The sequence below is a fragment of the Ambystoma mexicanum genome (assembly GCF_040938575.1).
Source record: "Ambystoma mexicanum isolate Mex_15411 chromosome 12 unlocalized genomic scaffold, UKY_AmexF1_1 Mex_chr12_unloc.1, whole genome shotgun sequence".
In the NCBI taxonomy this organism is placed as follows: domain Eukaryota; kingdom Metazoa; phylum Chordata; class Amphibia; order Caudata; family Ambystomatidae; genus Ambystoma; species Ambystoma mexicanum.
This window is the reverse complement of record NW_027182322.1, coordinates 14,924,510-14,938,385: the sequence shown is the minus strand read 5'-3', so window position 1 is coordinate 14,938,385 and position 13,876 is coordinate 14,924,510. Positions and strand designations below refer to the sequence as shown.

The 13,876-nt window shown below is 46.6% G+C and overlaps 5 non-coding genes across 5 annotated transcripts; all 5 read left to right on the top strand.

The window, feature by feature from the left end:
- Positions 1-2,180: 2,180 nt before the first annotated feature.
- On the top strand, positions 2,181-2,252 carry TRNAA-CGC (transfer RNA alanine (anticodon CGC)). Its single transcript has one exon. It is a non-coding gene; the product is annotated as a tRNA-Ala (tRNA).
- Positions 2,253-4,645: 2,393 nt separating this feature from the next.
- On the top strand, positions 4,646-4,717 carry TRNAA-CGC (transfer RNA alanine (anticodon CGC)). The gene has a single exon. It is a non-coding gene; the product is annotated as a tRNA-Ala (tRNA).
- A 2,393-nt stretch (positions 4,718-7,110) lies between these two features.
- Positions 7,111-7,182, top strand: TRNAA-CGC (transfer RNA alanine (anticodon CGC)). The gene has a single exon. It is a non-coding gene; the product is annotated as a tRNA-Ala (tRNA).
- Positions 7,183-9,575: 2,393 nt separating this feature from the next.
- On the top strand, positions 9,576-9,647 carry TRNAA-CGC (transfer RNA alanine (anticodon CGC)). The gene has a single exon. It is a non-coding gene; the product is annotated as a tRNA-Ala (tRNA).
- A 3,296-nt stretch (positions 9,648-12,943) lies between these two features.
- Positions 12,944-13,015, top strand: TRNAA-CGC (transfer RNA alanine (anticodon CGC)). Its single transcript has one exon. It is a non-coding gene; the product is annotated as a tRNA-Ala (tRNA).
- The last annotated feature ends 861 nt before the right edge of the window (positions 13,016-13,876 follow it).

Sequence of the window (13,876 nt, the reverse complement as noted above, 5' to 3'; positions counted from 1 at the left end):
CACAGAGAGAAACATCACACCACAGTTTTAACGGTGCAGAATCGTGAAAGTATTGGCATTGCCTTGCGTTTCTTTTCAGTCGATTGTTTTGGTTCCGAATGTATAGCTCTACCATTGTACCTTTGTAGCATATGATGCCTAGCTTTAAAAATAATTTGTTTTCACTGGATGTGGCCACAGATGTGCCTCTGTTGTCAACCTAAGTCGATCAGGTTCTGTAACTTGTTAGTTTTGAGCTGGAATATCCTACCAGCTCTGCTGCTGGGGCCTATCTCTGGCTTCTAAAAGCAAAAGTCTTGAACATATTGATATTTTTCATTAGTTGGTCAGGGGAATTGCATGGGGGGGCAGCCTTTCTGCATGTTTCTATGGACAACCAGACACAGGTGGCTCTAAAATGAAGTCTGCCATTTGGAAACTCCAATTCGACAGTTACCGTCAGTTCTGGGCGCTGTTAGTCCCAAGCAGCCAGCCAGCATCTGGTAGATTTCACAGTTCCTTGCTGGCAGTGGGCATGTAACTCAGTGGTAGAGCACATACTTGGGAAGTATGAGGCCACAGGTTCGATCCCAGGCATCTCCATGTGATATTTTTCCTCAATTGTGGGCTTTTTATCCTGTACATAGGAATTAGGATGATGTGTTCTTTTGCCATACTAAATCCTGTTCCTGAACGTCTTCTCTTTGGAGCCGATGATTGTGGACATGCACGGTGCACCATGCTTCAGTGTGATGTCTGCTTTTTTCATTGGAAGCCTGTTAGCCTGATCTCTTACCGGGATGACACAAGGCAGACTCGTTCAGACAGAGGGGCATTGGCTGAAAATAGTGTCTCCACCGGTCCCCCTGCTAGGCAGTGGTGTCATTCTGAGGTGCTGTGCACGCTCACCAACTATCACCCCCTCTGACCTTTCCCACCGCAGAACACCCTGAATGCATTCAGCGGGTTATGCTTCATTCTAGGGCTGCAATGGATCGCCTAGTGGCAAAACCAATGGAAGCACCATTGACCTTCCGCAGAATTCCACTGCTTGTCTGCCTAGAGAAGCGACATCTGCCGAGTGTGCTAGGGACACTCATGACGGCAGAGCTATAGAGTGGTGGGTCCACGTTGCTTTCCACTAGCCAGCAAATACAGAAGGACATCCGAAAGAGGTGTCAGTCTATCTAGCAACATATGTGGGCTTTCGGCTGGAGGAATTCCTGCGCGAAATGGTGCTATCTCATTTTTGGTGTTTGAAGACATACATATATATATATATATATATATATATTTATTTTTTCTCCATAACTACACTTCTCAAATCTGGGGCATCTATCCGAGATGGCTGTGTCACATTATGTGATGTCTCAGGCACCAACGTGATGAGATCGACCTGGCGCTTTAACTTTGTCATTGTAAGTAGTAAGATGTAATTTGGCAGTTGTCATGTTTTTTCATATGCACTACTGCAAACCCCTTTCCTTACTTAGCCCACTCCCTCCTGAAGCTTTTAGGTGTGATGAGGAAGCGTCCTCTCAGCGGGGATGTAGCTCAGTGGTAGAGCGCATGCTTTGCATGTATGAGGACCTGGGGCATTTCCACTTGTTTCTCTTTTTGACTGTCATATGATCTCTATCCACTAGATGGCCCTTTGAGCACAGTAATCCTCTGGTGGAAATCTTCCCCTGGAAGTCATCTCTTATGGAGAAGCAAAATGCACACTGCTTCAGTGTGACCATGAGGTTTTCCATTCTTGCTCCAGTTTTCCCTGCTCTTTTGCTAGTGCTTCACTCGGCAGAATGTTTTGACCAGAAGAGTTCTCCCTGAAAATTATGTCTGCGGGACAGACACACTGCATACCGAGGGGATGTAGCTCAGTGGTAGAGCACTTGCTTTGCATGGATGAGGCCCTGGGTCCAATCCCTGGCATCTCCAATTGTTTCCCTTTTTTTGACTGTCATATGGTCTCTGTCCACGAGATGGCTCTTTGAGCACGGTAATCCTCTGGTGGAATACTTCCCCTGGAAGTCATCTCTTATGGAGAAGCATAATGCACACTGCTTCAGCTGACCATGTGCTTTTCCAGTCTTGCTCCCGTTTTCCCTGGTCTTTTGCTAGTGCTTCAGTTGGCAGCATATTTTGACCGGAAGAATTCTCCCAGGAAAAGATGTCTGCAGGACAGGCCCACTGCACACCGAGGGGATGTAGCTCAGTGGTAGAGCGCATGCTTCGCATGTATGAGGTCCCGGGTTCAATCCCCGGCATCTCCATTTGCATAAACATCAGTGTGATTTTGTCCCGGTTATTTTGTATTTCACACTGCAACTCGGGCCATGATTATAGGATCATCGACATTCATATCTATTTGTCTGAGAAAACGCTGGTGCCCGTATGGCAAACCTGCCTATAATATATCACTGAGGTTTACGTCCCTGCCAGTGTCAACATCCTGTATGCCTTCACAATCACTACAAATAGAAATGCACAGAGAGAAACATCACACCACAGTTTTAACGGTGCAGAATCGTGAAAGTATTGGCATTGCCTTGCGTTTCTTTTCAGTCGATTGTTTTGGTTCCGAATGTATAGCTCTACCATTGTACCTTTGTAGCATATGATGCCTAGCTTTAAAAATAATTTGTTTTCACTGGATGTGGCCACAGATGTGCCTCTGTTGTCAACCTAAGTCGATCAGGTTCTGTAACTTGTTAGTTTTGAGCTGGAATATCCTACCAGCTCTGCTGCTGGGGCCTATCTCTGGCTTCTAAAAGCAAAAGTCTTGAACATATTGATATTTTTCATTAGTTGGTCAGGGGAATTGCATGGGGGGGCAGCCTTTCTGCATGTTTCTATGGACAACCAGACACAGGTGGCTCTAAAATGAAGTCTGCCATTTGGAAACTCCAATTCGACAGTTACCGTCAGTTCTGGGCGCTGTTAGTCCCAAGCAGCCAGCCAGCATCTGGTAGATTTCACAGTTCCTTGCTGGCAGTGGGCATGTAACTCAGTGGTAGAGCACATACTTGGGAAGTATGAGGCCACAGGTTCGATCCCAGGCATCTCCATGTGATATTTTTCCTCAATTGTGGGCTTTTTATCCTGTACATAGGAATTAGGATGATGTGTTCTTTTGCCATACTAAATCCTGTTCCTGAACGTCTTCTCTTTGGAGCCGATGATTGTGGACATGCACGGTGCACCATGCTTCAGTGTGATGTCTGCTTTTTTCATTGGAAGCCTGTTAGCCTGATCTCTTACCGGGATGACACAAGGCAGACTCGTTCAGACAGAGGGGCATTGGCTGAAAATAGTGTCTCCACCGGTCCCCCTGCTAGGCAGTGGTGTCATTCTGAGGTGCTGTGCACGCTCACCAACTATCACCCCCTCTGACCTTTCCCACCGCAGAACACCCTGAATGCATTCAGCGGGTTATGCTTCATTCTAGGGCTGCAATGGATCGCCTAGTGGCAAAACCAATGGAAGCACCATTGACCTTCCGCAGAATTCCACTGCTTGTCTGCCTAGAGAAGCGACATCTGCCGAGTGTGCTAGGGACACTCATGACGGCAGAGCTATAGAGTGGTGGGTCCACGTTGCTTTCCACTAGCCAGCAAATACAGAAGGACATCCGAAAGAGGTGTCAGTCTATCTAGCAACATATGTGGGCTTTCGGCTGGAGGAATTCCTGCGCGAAATGGTGCTATCTCATTTTTGGTGTTTGAAGACATACATATATATATATATATATATATATATTTATTTTTTCTCCATAACTACACTTCTCAAATCTGGGGCATCTATCCGAGATGGCTGTGTCACATTATGTGATGTCTCAGGCACCAACGTGATGAGATCGACCTGGCGCTTTAACTTTGTCATTGTAAGTAGTAAGATGTAATTTGGCAGTTGTCATGTTTTTTCATATGCACTACTGCAAACCCCTTTCCTTACTTAGCCCACTCCCTCCTGAAGCTTTTAGGTGTGATGAGGAAGCGTCCTCTCAGCGGGGATGTAGCTCAGTGGTAGAGCGCATGCTTTGCATGTATGAGGACCTGGGGCATTTCCACTTGTTTCTCTTTTTGACTGTCATATGATCTCTATCCACTAGATGGCCCTTTGAGCACAGTAATCCTCTGGTGGAAATCTTCCCCTGGAAGTCATCTCTTATGGAGAAGCAAAATGCACACTGCTTCAGTGTGACCATGAGGTTTTCCATTCTTGCTCCAGTTTTCCCTGCTCTTTTGCTAGTGCTTCACTCGGCAGAATGTTTTGACCAGAAGAGTTCTCCCTGAAAATTATGTCTGCGGGACAGACACACTGCATACCGAGGGGATGTAGCTCAGTGGTAGAGCACTTGCTTTGCATGGATGAGGCCCTGGGTCCAATCCCTGGCATCTCCAATTGTTTCCCTTTTTTTGACTGTCATATGGTCTCTGTCCACGAGATGGCTCTTTGAGCACGGTAATCCTTTGGTGGAATACTTCCCCTGGAAGTCATCTCTTATGGAGAAGCATAATGCACACTGCTTCAGCTGACCATGTGCTTTTCCAGTCTTGCTCCCGTTTTCCCTGGTCTTTTGCTAGTGCTTCAGTTGGCAGCATATTTTGACCGGAAGAATTCTCCCAGGAAAAGATGTCTGCAGGACAGGCCCACTGCACACCGAGGGGATGTAGCTCAGTGGTAGAGCGCATGCTTCGCATGTATGAGGTCCCGGGTTCAATCCCCGGCATCTCCATTTGCATAAACATCAGTGTGATTTTGTCCCGGTTATTTTGTATTTCACACTGCAACTCGGGCCATGATTATAGGATCATCGACATTCATATCTATTTGTCTGAGAAAACGCTGGTGCCCGTATGGCAAACCTGCCTATAATATATCACTGAGGTTTACGTCCCTGCCAGTGTCAACATCCTGTATGCCTTCACAATCACTACAAATAGAAATGCACAGAGAGAAACATCACACCACAGTTTTAACGGTGCAGAATCGTGAAAGTATTGGCATTGCCTTGCGTTTCTTTTCAGTCGATTGTTTTGGTTCCGAATGTATAGCTCTACCATTGTACCTTTGTAGCATATGATGCCTAGCTTTAAAAATAATTTGTTTTCACTGGATGTGGCCACAGATGTGCCTCTGTTGTCAACCTAAGTCGATCAGGTTCTGTAACTTGTTAGTTTTGAGCTGGAATATCCTACCAGCTCTGCTGCTGGGGCCTATCTCTGGCTTCTAAAAGCAAAAGTCTTGAACATATTGATATTTTTCATTAGTTGGTCAGGGGAATTGCATGGGGGGGCAGCCTTTCTGCATGTTTCTATGGACAACCAGACACAGGTGGCTCTAAAATGAAGTCTGCCATTTGGAAACTCCAATTCGACAGTTACCGTCAGTTCTGGGCGCTGTTAGTCCCAAGCAGCCAGCCAGCATCTGGTAGATTTCACAGTTCCTTGCTGGCAGTGGGCATGTAACTCAGTGGTAGAGCACATACTTGGGAAGTATGAGGCCACAGGTTCGATCCCAGGCATCTCCATGTGATATTTTTCCTCAATTGTGGGCTTTTTATCCTGTACATAGGAATTAGGATGATGTGTTCTTTTGCCATACTAAATCCTGTTCCTGAACGTCTTCTCTTTGGAGCCGATGATTGTGGACATGCACGGTGCACCATGCTTCAGTGTGATGTCTGCTTTTTTCATTGGAAGCCTGTTAGCCTGATCTCTTACCGGGATGACACAAGGCAGACTCGTTCAGACAGAGGGGCATTGGCTGAAAATAGTGTCTCCACCGGTCCCCCTGCTAGGCAGTGGTGTCATTCTGAGGTGCTGTGCACGCTCACCAACTATCACCCCCTCTGACCTTTCCCACCGCAGAACACCCTGAATGCATTCAGCGGGTTATGCTTCATTCTAGGGCTGCAATGGATCGCCTAGTGGCAAAACCAATGGAAGCACCATTGACCTTCCGCAGAATTCCACTGCTTGTCTGCCTAGAGAAGCGACATCTGCCGAGTGTGCTAGGGACACTCATGACGGCAGAGCTATAGAGTGGTGGGTCCACGTTGCTTTCCACTAGCCAGCAAATACAGAAGGACATCCGAAAGAGGTGTCAGTCTATCTAGCAACATATGTGGGCTTTCGGCTGGAGGAATTCCTGCGCGAAATGGTGCTATCTCATTTTTGGTGTTTGAAGACATACATATATATATATATATATATATATATTTATTTTTTCTCCATAACTACACTTCTCAAATCTGGGGCATCTATCCGAGATGGCTGTGTCACATTATGTGATGTCTCAGGCACCAACGTGATGAGATCGACCTGGCGCTTTAACTTTGTCATTGTAAGTAGTAAGATGTAATTTGGCAGTTGTCATGTTTTTTCATATGCACTACTGCAAACCCCTTTCCTTACTTAGCCCACTCCCTCCTGAAGCTTTTAGGTGTGATGAGGAAGCGTCCTCTCAGCGGGGATGTAGCTCAGTGGTAGAGCGCATGCTTTGCATGTATGAGGACCTGGGGCATTTCCACTTGTTTCTCTTTTTGACTGTCATATGATCTCTATCCACTAGATGGCCCTTTGAGCACAGTAATCCTCTGGTGGAAATCTTCCCCTGGAAGTCATCTCTTATGGAGAAGCAAAATGCACACTGCTTCAGTGTGACCATGAGGTTTTCCATTCTTGCTCCAGTTTTCCCTGCTCTTTTGCTAGTGCTTCACTCGGCAGAATGTTTTGACCAGAAGAGTTCTCCCTGAAAATTATGTCTGCGGGACAGACACACTGCATACCGAGGGGATGTAGCTCAGTGGTAGAGCACTTGCTTTGCATGGATGAGGCCCTGGGTCCAATCCCTGGCATCTCCAATTGTTTCCCTTTTTTTGACTGTCATATGGTCTCTGTCCACGAGATGGCTCTTTGAGCACGGTAATCCTCTGGTGGAATACTTCCCCTGGAAGTCATCTCTTATGGAGAAGCATAATGCACACTGCTTCAGCTGACCATGTGCTTTTCCAGTCTTGCTCCCGTTTTCCCTGGTCTTTTGCTAGTGCTTCAGTTGGCAGCATATTTTGACCGGAAGAATTCTCCCAGGAAAAGATGTCTGCAGGACAGGCCCACTGCACACCGAGGGGATGTAGCTCAGTGGTAGAGCGCATGCTTCGCATGTATGAGGTCCCGGGTTCAATCCCCGGCATCTCCATTTGCATAAACATCAGTGTGATTTTGTCCCGGTTATTTTGTATTTCACACTGCAACTCGGGCCATGATTATAGGATCATCGACATTCATATCTATTTGTCTGAGAAAACGCTGGTGCCCGTATGGCAAACCTGCCTATAATATATCACTGAGGTTTACGTCCCTGCCAGTGTCAACATCCTGTATGCCTTCACAATCACTACAAATAGAAATGCACAGAGAGAAACATCACACCACAGTTTTAACGGTGCAGAATCGTGAAAGTATTGGCATTGCCTTGCGTTTCTTTTCAGTCGATTGTTTTGGTTCCGAATGTATAGCTCTACCATTGTACCTTTGTAGCATATGATGCCTAGCTTTAAAAATAATTTGTTTTCACTGGATGTGGCCACAGATGTGCCTCTGTTGTCAACCTAAGTCGATCAGGTTCTGTAACTTGTTAGTTTTGAGCTGGAATATCCTACCAGCTCTGCTGCTGGGGCCTATCTCTGGCTTCTAAAAGCAAAAGTCTTGAACATATTGATATTTTTCATTAGTTGGTCAGGGGAATTGCATGGGGGGGCAGCCTTTCTGCATGTTTCTATGGACAACCAGACACAGGTGGCTCTAAAATGAAGTCTGCCATTTGGAAACTCCAATTCGACAGTTACCGTCAGTTCTGGGCGCTGTTAGTCCCAAGCAGCCAGCCAGCATCTGGTAGATTTCACAGTTCCTTGCTGGCAGTGGGCATGTAACTCAGTGGTAGAGCACATACTTGGGAAGTATGAGGCCACAGGTTCGATCCCAGGCATCTCCATGTGATATTTTTCCTCAATTGTGGGCTTTTTATCCTGTACATAGGAATTAGGATGATGTGTTCTTTTGCCATACTAAATCCTGTTCCTGAACGTCTTCTCTTTGGAGCCGATGATTGTGGACATGCACGGTGCACCATGCTTCAGTGTGATGTCTGCTTTTTTCATTGGAAGCCTGTTAGCCTGATCTCTTACCGGGATGACACAAGGCAGACTCGTTCAGACAGAGGGGCATTGGCTGAAAATAGTGTCTCCACCGGTCCCCCTGCTAGGCAGTGGTGTCATTCTGAGGTGCTGTGCACGCTCACCAACTATCACCCCCTCTGACCTTTCCCACCGCAGAACACCCTGAATGCATTCAGCGGGTTATGCTTCATTCTAGGGCTGCAATGGATCGCCTAGTGGCAAAACCAATGGAAGCACCATTGACCTTCCGCAGAATTCCACTGCTTGTCTGCCTAGAGAAGCGACATCTGCCGAGTGTGCTAGGGACACTCATGACGGCAGAGCTATAGAGTGGTGGGTCCACGTTGCTTTCCACTAGCCAGCAAATACAGAAGGACATCCGAAAGAGGTGTCAGTCTATCTAGCAACATATGTGGGCTTTCGGCTGGAGGAATTCCTGCGCGAAATGGTGCTATCTCATTTTTGGTGTTTGAAGACATACATATATATATATATATATATATATATTTATTTTTTCTCCATAACTACACTTCTCAAATCTGGGGCATCTATCCGAGATGGCTGTGTCACATTATGTGATGTCTCAGGCACCAACGTGATGAGATCGACCTGGCGCTTTAACTTTGTCATTGTAAGTAGTAAGATGTAATTTGGCAGTTGTCATGTTTTTTCATATGCACTACTGCAAACCCCTTTCCTTACTTAGCCCACTCCCTCCTGAAGCTTTTAGGTGTGATGAGGAAGCGTCCTCTCAGCGGGGATGTAGCTCAGTGGTAGAGCGCATGCTTTGCATGTATGAGGACCTGGGGCATTTCCACTTGTTTCTCTTTTTGACTGTCATATGATCTCTATCCACTAGATGGCCCTTTGAGCACAGTAATCCTCTGGTGGAAATCTTCCCCTGGAAGTCATCTCTTATGGAGAAGCAAAATGCACACTGCTTCAGTGTGACCATGAGGTTTTCCATTCTTGCTCCAGTTTTCCCTGCTCTTTTGCTAGTGCTTCACTCGGCAGAATGTTTTGACCAGAAGAGTTCTCCCTGAAAATTATGTCTGCGGGACAGACACACTGCATACCGAGGGGATGTAGCTCAGTGGTAGAGCACTTGCTTTGCATGGATGAGGCCCTGGGTCCAATCCCTGGCATCTCCAATTGTTTCCCTTTTTTTGACTGTCATATGGTCTCTGTCCACGAGATGGCTCTTTGAGCACGGTAATCCTCTGGTGGAATACTTCCCCTGGAAGTCATCTCTTATGGAGAAGCATAATGCACACTGCTTCAGCTGACCATGTGCTTTTCCAGTCTTGCTCCCGTTTTCCCTGGTCTTTTGCTAGTGCTTCAGTTGGCAGCATATTTTGACCGGAAGAATTCTCCCAGGAAAAGATGTCTGCAGGACAGGCCCACTGCACACCGAGGGGATGTAGCTCAGTGGTAGAGCGCATGCTTCGCATGTATGAGGTCCCGGGTTCAATCCCCGGCATCTCCATTTGCATAAACATCAGTGTGATTTTGTCCCGGTTATTTTGTATTTCACACTGCAACTCGGGCCATGATTATAGGATCATCGACATTCATATCTATTTGTCTGAGAAAACGCTGGTGCCCGTATGGCAAACCTGCCTATAATATATCACTGAGGTTTACGTCCCTGCCAGTGTCAACATCCTGTATGCCTTCACAATCACTACAAATAGAAATGCACAGAGAGAAACATCACACCACAGTTTTAACGGTGCAGAATCGTGAAAGTATTGGCATTGCCTTGCGTTTCTTTTCAGTCGATTGTTTTGGTTCCGAATGTATAGCTCCACCATTGTACCTTTGTAGCATATGATGCCTAGCTTTAAAAATAATTTGTTTTCACTGGATGTGGCCACAGATGTGCCTCTGTTGTCAACCTAAGTCGATCAGGTTCTGTAACTTGTTAGTTTTGAGCTGGAATATCCTACCAGCTCTGCTGCTGGGGCCTATCTCTGGCTTCTAAAAGCAAAAGTCTTGAACATATTGATATTTTTCATTAGTTGGTCAGGGGAATTGCATGGGGGGGCAGCCTTTCTGCATGTTTCTATGGACAACCAGACACAGGTGGCTCTAAAATGAAGTCTGCCATTTGGAAACTCCAATTCGACAGTTACCGTCAGTTCTGGGCGCTGTTAGTCCCAAGCAGCCAGCCAGCATCTGGTAGATTTCACAGTTCCTTGCTGGCAGTGGGGATGTAACTCAGTGGTAGAGCACATACTTGGGAAGTATGAGGCCACAGGTTCGATCCCAGGCATCTCCATGTGATATTTTTCCTCAATTGTGGGCTTTTTATCCTGTACATAGGAATTAGGATGATGTGTTCTTTTGCCATACTAAATCCTGTTCCTGAACGTCTTCTCTTTGGATCCGATGATTGTGGACATGCACGGTGCACCATGCTTCAGTGTGATGTCTGCTTTTTTCATTGGAAGCCTGTTAGCCTGATCTCTTACCGGGATGACACAAGGCAGACTCGTTCAGACAGAGGGGCATTGGCTGAAAATAGTGTCTCCACCGGTCCTCCTGCTAGGCAGTGGTGTCATTCTGAGGTGCTGTGCACGCTCACCAACTATCACCCCCTCTGACCTTTCCCACCGCAGAACACCCTGAATGCATTCAGCGGGTTATGCTTCATTCTAGGGCTGCAATGGATCGCCTAGTGGCAAAACCAATGGAAGCACCATTGACCTTCCGCAGAATTCCACTGCTTGTCTGCCTAGAGAAGCGACATCTGCCGAGTGTGCTAGGGACACTCAGTGGTTTAAGTGGGGTAAGAAATTGAGGGGGGGCCCTCGTTTGGGGGCGTGGCATCCGCTGTGGGCGTGGCCTAAAAGTGCACAAATCATAGTAGGGTGCGCAAACAAATATATAAATGTAGTAGAGCATTTATATATTTGTATGCGTACTAATATGGTTTGTGTACTTTTCAAGCCACCTTTTATAAACATAGACATTTGTAACATATTTCTATGTTCATAAAAGATGGCTTGAAACGTACAAGCTCATCTTTTATAAAGCGTTGAGGACAGACAAAACCCAAGGTGGTTTTGTCCGTCCACAAAGCTTTATAAAAAATGCCTTGAATTGTGTACGTTTCAAGCCGTCTGTTATAAACGTAGAAATATTTCTACGTTTATAAAAGACGGCTTGAAATGTACACATTTCAAGGCATCTTTTATAAAGATTTGCCAAAGGAGACAGGCACCTCGGGCTCAGTGATCACTGCTCTGAGCAGAGATCACAGAGCCCGAGGCGTCTTTCACCCTCTGGGAACCCGCGGGCTCCGTGATATAATCTACATATTAGATCATGGAGCCTACAGGTTCACAGAGGGTCAGTGACCTGGCGAAGGCAAACAAAGGAACTGTAACTTCCCTGATGACCCCTCAGATGGGGGGTCATCAGGGAAGTTACAGTGACTGACAGAAGTGCCAGCCAGCCTCAGCGACGCTGTGGCTGGCTGGCACTTCTGTCCACTTGCCTAAGGTTACACTGGCGGGCACATCTCCCGTCGCGGCTGCGGCCGTGACGGGATAATGCGTCCTGCCATGGCGTGGTGGGACGGGGGGCCCCGGCAGGGCCCCGGCTCAGCCCCACTTTTTGGAGACTGGCGGGGCCCAGCCCCGGCAGGCCCCGGCCCACTTAAAGCACTGGGGACACTCATGACGGCAGAGCTATAGAGTGGTGGGTCCACGTTGCTTTCCACTAGCCAGCAAATACAGAAGGACATCCGAAAGAGGTGTCAGTCTATCTAGCAACATATGTGGGCTTTCGGCTGGAGGAATTCCTGCGCGAAATGGTGCTATCTCATTTTTGGTGTTTGAAGACATACATATATATATATATATATATATTTATTTTTTCTCCATAACTACACTTCTCAAATCTGGGGCATCTATCCGAGATGGCTGTGTCACATTATGTGATGTCTCAGGCACCAACGTGATGAGATCGACCTGGCGCTTTAACTTTGTCATTGTAAGTAGTAAGATGTAATTTGGCAGTTGTCATGTTTTTTCATATGCACTACTGCAAACCCCTTTCCTTACTTAGCCCACTCCCTCCTGAAGCTTTTAGGTGTGATGAGGAAGCGTCCTCTCAGCGGGGATGTAGCTCAGTGGTAGAGCGCATGCTTTGCATGTATGAGGACCTGGGGCATTTCCACTTGTTTCTCTTTTTGACTGTCATATGATCTCTATCCACTAGATGGCCCTTTGAGCACAGTAATCCTCTGGTGGAAATCTTCCCCTGGAAGTCATCTCTTATGGAGAAGCAAAATGCACACTGCTTCAGTGTGACCATGAGGTTTTCCATTCTTGCTCCAGTTTTCCCTGCTCTTTTGCTAGTGCTTCACTCGGCAGAATGTTTTGACCAGAAGAGTTCTCCCTGAAAATTATGTCTGCGGGACAGACACACTGCATACCGAGGGGATGTAGCTCAGTGGTAGAGCACTTGCTTTGCATGGATGAGGCCCTGGGTCCAATCCCTGGCATCTCCAATTGTTTCCCTTTTTTTGACTGTCATATGGTCTCTGTCCACGAGATGGCTCTTTGAGCACGGTAATCCTTTGGTGGAATACTTCCCCTGGAAGTCATCTCTTATGGAGAAGCATAATGCACACTGCTTCAGCTGACCATGTGCTTTTCCAGTCTTGCTCCCGTTTTCCCTGGTCTTTTGCTAGTGCTTCAGTTGGCAGCATATTTTGACCGGAAGAATTCTCCCAGGAAAAGATGTCTGCAGGACAGGCCCACTGCACACCGAGGGGATGTAGCTCAGTGGTAGAGCGCATGCTTCGCATGTATGAGGTCCCGGGTTCAATCCCCGGCATCTCCATTTGCATAAACATCAGTGTGATTTTGTCCCGGTTATTTTGTATTTCACACTGCAACTCGGGCCATGATTATAGGATCATCGACATTCATATCTATTTGTCTGAGAAAACGCTGGTGCCCGTATGGCAAACCTGCCTATAATATATCACTGAGGTTTACGTCCCTGCCAGTGTCAACATCCTGTATGCCTTCACAATCACTACAAATAGAAATGCACAGAGAGAAACATCACACCACAGTTTTAACGGTGCAGAATCGTGAAAGTATTGGCATTGCCTTGCGTTTCTTTTCAGTCGATTGTTTTGGTTCCGAATGTATAGCTCTACCATTGTACCTTTGTAGCATATGATGCCTAGCTTTAAAAATAATTTGTTTTCACTGGATGTGGCCACAGATGTGCCTCTGTTGTCAACCTAAGTCGATCAGGTTCTGTAACTTGTTAGTTTTGAGCTGGAATATCCTACCAGCTCTGCTGCTGGGGCCTATCTCTGGCTTCTAAAAGCAAAAGTCTTGAACATATTGATATTTTTCATTAGTTGGTCAGGGGAATTGCATGGGGGGGCAGCCTTTCTGCATGTTTCTATGGACAACCAGACACAGGTGGCTCTAAAATGAAGTCTGCCATTTGGAAACTCCAATTCGACAGTTACCGTCAGTTCTGGGCGCTGTTAGTCCCAAGCAGCCAGCCAGCATCTGGTAGATTTCACAGTTCCTTGCTGGCAGTGGGCATGTAACTCAGTGGTAGAGCACATACTTGGGAAGTATGAGGCCACAGGTTCGATCCCAGGCATCTCCATGTGATATTTTTCCTCAATTGTGGGCTTTTTATCCTGTACATAGGAATTAGGATGATGTGTTCTTT